Genomic DNA, 6,352 nt, shown 5'->3' on the forward strand with positions numbered 1-6,352 from the left:
AAATTTGGACCTCGTAACACCATTGGTTAGTTCACAAAAGAGCAAAGAAAAAGTATCACGAAATAACCACTGCCACGAAATTACCAATGTTTACCCTATATTTCAATAAGCTTTTCCTTCATTTTGTTTTTATTTAAACCAGTTGAACGCAGCTGTCCAAAAATGAATTCATTATCAATCTGTGACTAACATAATTGTTTTGAGTTTCTTTAAGGAAAATATTCAAAAAGTTGTTTCAAATCGTACTTTGGTTGGTACTCACTAATTTTGAGTAAAATTGTAATATACTTCGCAATTTTACAGTGATTTGTATTTTTCGAATGAAGTCAAGTACCTGTATGGTAGTGGGGTTTGCAAACAAAAATCTTACCCAAAAGTGGGTCGCACCTTCAGAAAGTTTGGGAACCACGGATCTAAGAGATATGACTTCTGTAGTTCTTCTGATAGTAAATAAATATATAGTATGGGCTATATAACAAATGCACTTATTCAGATCATAGCGCCATAATTATCTATAATATAGTGTACGTTTAATTTTAAACTCTGTTTTCAAAAACCTACGAAATTATCAGGCTATCTTACCAGATGTTCAGTGATCCTACCCTATCAGATTTATTGAAATATATTAAAACTATTCTCACCTACAGTTAATTTTATGAGGCAAATATTTTTTTATATTATTGATCACATTTTTTTGTATTCGACAGATATTGGGGAAAAATGGGAGTATAAGAGCACAGTACATTAGTTATTCGTAGATTTAAGAAAGGCATACGACTCGGTTAACAGATAAGTTTTATATAATATTCTTATTGAATTTGGTATTCCCAAGAAACTAGTTCGATTAATTAAAATGTGTCTCAGTGAAACGTACAGCAGAATTCGTATAGGCCAGTTTCTTACTGACGCTTTTCCAATTCACTGCGGGCTAAAGCAAGGAGATGCACTATCACTTTCACTTTTTAATTTGCACTTGAATATGCCATTAGGAAAGCCCAAGAAAACAGGGAGGGTTTGGAATCGAACAGGTTATAGTAGCTGTTTGTTTACGCGGATGACGTGAATATGTTAGGAGAAAATCCACAAACGATTAGGGAAAACGCGGGAATTTTACTTGAAGCAAGTAAGGAGAAAGGTTTGGAAGTAAACCCCGGAAAAATGAAATATATGATTATGCCTCGTGACTAGAACATAGTACGAAATGGGAATCGTCAAAATTGGAAATTCATCCTTTGAAAACGTGGGAAAATTCAAGTACCTTGAAGCAACAGTAACAAAGAGAAATGACACTTGAGAGGAAATGCAGATCTGTCTTTCATTCTTCGTCAGTTTCATTTCCTCTTTTCATACCAACTTACAATCCAATATCGTGTAGGGGAGAGTATTAATTTTATTAAAAATTTGACAGGAAGGCTAACATTGACGACCTCCCTGGTCGTGTGGTCACCATGACAAAGAGCCATCACTGAGACAACACAGTACAGCACATACAAAGGTCAATATCAAGTCCGGTGAATGGAAGTTAAATTTCTTCCATTCCTCACGCCGGAATGGTTGGGAAGCGGAAGGTGGCGGACTGATATCATTTAACATGTTTAAGTCAAGGGATAATAATCGTATAGCAATGATGTATTATTCACTAAGGACAATGTAGCTATGTGTTTTTCAACCCTTTTGAACATAAGGTCCCTCTTCCCCTCATTTTATTTAGTGCTGATCCCTGGCCTAAAATATAGAATATAGAACATAATGTAAAATTGTAAAATTTGGTGTATTTCTTAAGTATTACAACACTCTACCTGGATTAGGAGTAGGTCATTTGAATGTTGCTAATGACTGTAGATGTGGAATAATTTCTAATGCATTTTTAATTGTTAATCATACAAATAAGTAATTAAACAATATCATATTAACATTGTAAGATTATTAGCCTATTATTATTTTGTTCACGGTCCCCATTAACTGCTCTTTATCCTCCTCACCGGTTGAGAATCAATGACACATCTAATTAGGCCAGGGGAATATCGTAGTTTGAAAAAAAAATACAACGTAATGAGTATGCATAGATCCTATAATAATTTTGCGGAACATACTGTCTGGGGACATACTGGGATAATCATTTCATTTAACATTACAATTTTGAAGAAAAAAATTCAAGTTAACTTCAATTATCTATATTAAAGTAAAGAAGGTAAACTTCCCAATTCTAAGGGCCTGTACTACGATCGCCTGTTAAAACTCCAGATTCGTATACTCCAGTTTAGCAATCTGGAAGTTAAATATTTTGTTCTGTACTACCAGCGGATTTTAACTGCAGGATTGTTATCCGGAAGATATAGTAACATTTTTATTACGTTGGCAATGAAGTTACTGAAAATGTAGTAAAATTTATTGCGTTGGTATACCTTTCCCCGCGTATTTCATGTTTATGTTCCGTGTTTATATGGTACTATTTATTTTGAGGTTTTATTGTAAGCATTATTGTTATTATTTATTATAATGCTGAAACTCCAGCCAAGAAAATAACAGAGTGAAGAACAGAAAATTACACATACTGTATGAAGAAACTTTACATGGAAGCAAAAGGTAAGATTTTAAAGGTTATGTTTCTTTTCGAATAGTAATAATTCCTGCAATATGATAGTATTTTGGTTTTAATTAGTAGGCCTAAAAAGGACGGGTGCGGGTTCCAGCAAAAGTGCGTTTTTCTCCATAATCATTGTTTTATTCATGTGTAACTGCACAAGAAGTGTAGGTGGCAATTATTTTTGTATTGTAATTAATATTAATTGTGCTTTCAGTTTGTTGTATAGCCTACATTATTAGTGAATAGGGCCTATTTCGGTAATTTTTTTAGAAATAATGTACTCACGGCTCCAAATCATGGGTCGAAGGCATAGTAACTCGTTTAAAAAGAAAAGTTCACTGATACTGATAAATGATAATAATGAATGATGTTTTTGGCCTGGGATTTCTAACCAACATTAGTACAGCAAGGTACACTGTTCCTAGCAAATTACCAATATTTCAGCATGTTAGGCCTACGTATTTTACTGTTAGTAAATGGGCGGATATTTTGTATTAGGCCTATAATACCATTCGATCACAGATAGGGCCTAACATTATTTTTTAAAAGAACAGCATGAGGTGGAGAGACGTTTCCACTAAAATGCAATATCTGTTGCTGCTACCAGTTCGACTATAATCACTCACTGTAATGCACATTCAACACCTCGTAAAATAACACAGAAACAGAAGATATTAAGTTTTTTCCAAAGTTTCTATGTACAGTATAGTCATATGTTTGATATTGTACTGACAATCGTCCAGTAAAAGCTCTTGCTTATTTAGGTATAGAAACTTAGATAAGGGAAAAAGAGAAATACAGTATATTTTCTAATGTTGTAGGTTGCATATGGAATTAACCTAGTTTTACTTCCTTTTTAGTAATATAGAATGAAGCATGGGAAGAATATAGTAACATCAGCACAAATACAAGGACCTGAAAACAGCTGAGAAGCAAATTTGAATTCTTGGAAAAGAACACAAAGAAAATTGCTGCTGCAGAGAGACAATGCAGGCTACAAACAATTGGAGCCCCTCCAACTGAAGCAAAACCAAATCCAAACTTAGCCAAGGTAAGTGATTTAATTCTCCTATCAATTGAGTGATTTCTCAGTGATTTTTATTCATATTCAATGCATAAGTTCACTTATATGTTAATTTATACAATTATTACATAATAAGCAGAAGAAATTGTATAACACAAGTTTGAATTCTTTTTATTTATTTATTTATTCATTCACTCATTTATTTATTTACTTACTTTTGTTACAGCCGAAGTAGTAACTAAACCAAGTTCCACTGATACCAGTGCAGCTAATAACACGAATGAGGTTAGTGTGTAAGGAATTAAGAGTCAGAAGAAGAGATGATGAGCTTTAGAGATAAAAAAAAATATTAGATTCTTGAAAATTGTTATACAAATTTAATTTAATGTCGGTATTACATTATAATACTATTATTTCTTTTTTATTTACAGTACCATTCAGGTTCACAGTGCAATTCTTTAGTTTTTGAAGTGAAACTGGACATCCCAACAATATCTCCAGGTAATTTGATTTATACTGCAAAACATTCTTTCACATTCTACGTACGATGCTTACTTTTCCAATCCGAAATAGCTGTAACATGTAAACACATTTTCAGCCAACATGTTGAAAATAAAACTTACACACATACTATATGAAATCTGCAGCAAGCAGTAGATAAATTAGATGCAAAAGTTTAAAAAAAATGTTAAAATATAAATTGTACATAATGATGAAATGGTCACAAGAAATGGATGTCATAAAAACTAAACATCATTGTATTATAATATTATGTGGGATTTGAGTGGGAATTTGAAATTTATAAATGTAGGCCTAAAAATAGAAAATACACTAAACTGAAGAATTTATTTTGAGATTTCTCTGTAATGGGTTTGTAATTAGATTAGGCCACATTATGTTAAGTTGTATTTCAATTTTACCGTGAGGATTCTCACTTTGAAACTTGTGAATGATTTCTTGTGTACAGAAAAACTGAAAAATATCTTTTCATAAGGTAAAATAGAAACTGACTACACTCTATTTACAATAGAACTATTTGCTTGGTTTTCTCTCTCTCTTTTTTATTGCAGCTTCACTTTCTTATTGTTAAAAATGAGTTTGGATTAATAGCACGTTAGAAAATACAATACTGTTACAGCTGCTGACTTTGAAGTGTCCACACATTTATGATAAAACATCATCTTTCTCCAGAATTAAATATCTTAAGAATTAATTCCACTCTTAAAATATTACAGAGTCAGCTGGTGCAGCAGATGAAGGTCTTCCACTGTACGGGTATTTACACAGTGTAATGAAAGTAAGTTTTAAGTGAAATTACTGGTTTATTCAGTGTAGGTAGAGTAGGCTAAACCCAGAAAGATCTGAATATAAGCATATATCCCTCTCTTAAATATTTCAGCTGATAATGGGATAATAGCTGATCGAGTTACACCCCAAGGAGGCTTAAAAAAAAGAAAGAAAGAAAGAAAAAGCAAGCCTCTGAGGAATGCATTAGCCACATTGAAAAATCTTTCTCCATCTGTGAACTGTAAGTTTAATGTTGACTTAATTTTACTTGAGATGTTAGAAATTCATGAACTTCAGTACTATTACAGTGATTTCTTTAAAAAATGCATTAGTTGAAAGTTGGATGCTAACATTATAACATAGAATGATTTGAAATAAAAGTAAGTCATATCCTCATGTTTGCAAAGAGATGGGGTTTGGAATATCAAAAGTAAGATTTGGAGTTTTTACATTACATTTTCCTCCTCTTTAATGGGTGGTCTATCTACAAAGACATCTTCAATTAGTGGCAGAAAGTAAATGCTACAATAATCACCCATTCTTTATGTTTTAACAAAAAATATGTTTAATTTTGTTGACCAGATTTGTTTCACCTGGATGACTGGGAGATTACTTCTTCTCATCCTTCTAATGGAGTGATAATCTCTTGCAGCTGTTCTTGATCCCTGTGGTCTCTGGCCTCTGCTTTATCTGCTAGTCTTCAGGATTAGGTTCGAGTCAGGTGATAATTATTAGGTAATCTAAGGTTTCTGGTTGGGTTCGGGTCTGGTTCAGATCAGGCCGAGATGGGCCGGGCCTAAGAATTATGGCCCGTGCAGATCTCTAACAAATGGGGCTTATAGCTGAAGTTGGCTCTGCCACAGTTTTCCAAGTTTTGTGTATTTGCATATGTATTTGTGTTGTGTTTAATTACAGTTACTATGTACTATTATGTATTAGCCTGTATATTATTAATTTGTAAATATGACATGTACCATAGCATATATAATGAGACAGTGGATGTAATAAATGATTATGCTTATTGTGTCTCCTGAAAAATGTCGTGTTTTGTTCACACAAAATAAATAAATAAATTTTAAATTTAATTGCAGCTATAGTGCATCTCTCTTGTTTTAAGTACACATTCACAGAGTACCTGAATACAATTGAAGTGTCAGCTGGAACAAAGTTGTAAGTTACAAAATTTTCATTCGGTGTGTTTCCGTGTAATAATGTTGTATGTCATGTTACCTTGCTATACTCCTTGGCTTGCAACTGTCCATCAATGCAGTACGTGAAATTTGTCCACTCAAAAGTTTGCTACCCTCATAAGAACAAAGTTGTACGCATATACACATTTTTGCAGCTCCTGTACATTTTACCAAATATAACTTATAACGTTGTTCCAGCCGACGCTTCAATTAATGTGCCTCTTGAAAAATGTTGTTTTACCATATTTTGCTTATGTAAAATAA

General features: G+C 32.9%; 1 long non-coding RNA gene across 2 annotated transcripts; it reads left to right on the forward strand.

Moving 5' to 3' along the window:
• The first annotated feature begins 2,246 nt into the window (after window positions 1-2,246).
• LOC138713533 (uncharacterized) lies at window positions 2,247-5,988 on the forward strand. Of its 2 annotated transcripts, XR_011335889.1 has the most exons (7): window positions 2,247-2,586; window positions 3,448-3,638; window positions 3,838-3,896; window positions 4,043-4,112; window positions 4,847-4,908; window positions 5,011-5,139; window positions 5,551-5,988. It is a non-coding gene; the product is annotated as an uncharacterized lncRNA (long non-coding RNA). The 2 variants fall into 2 exon arrangements; XR_011335888.1 differs by lacking the exon at window positions 2,247-2,586 and having other exon boundaries at window positions 2,802-3,638.
• The last annotated feature ends 364 nt before the right edge of the window (window positions 5,989-6,352 follow it).

Source organism: Periplaneta americana, chromosome 14, assembly GCF_040183065.1.
Source record: "Periplaneta americana isolate PAMFEO1 chromosome 14, P.americana_PAMFEO1_priV1, whole genome shotgun sequence".
Classification (NCBI taxonomy): domain Eukaryota; kingdom Metazoa; phylum Arthropoda; class Insecta; order Blattodea; family Blattidae; genus Periplaneta; species Periplaneta americana.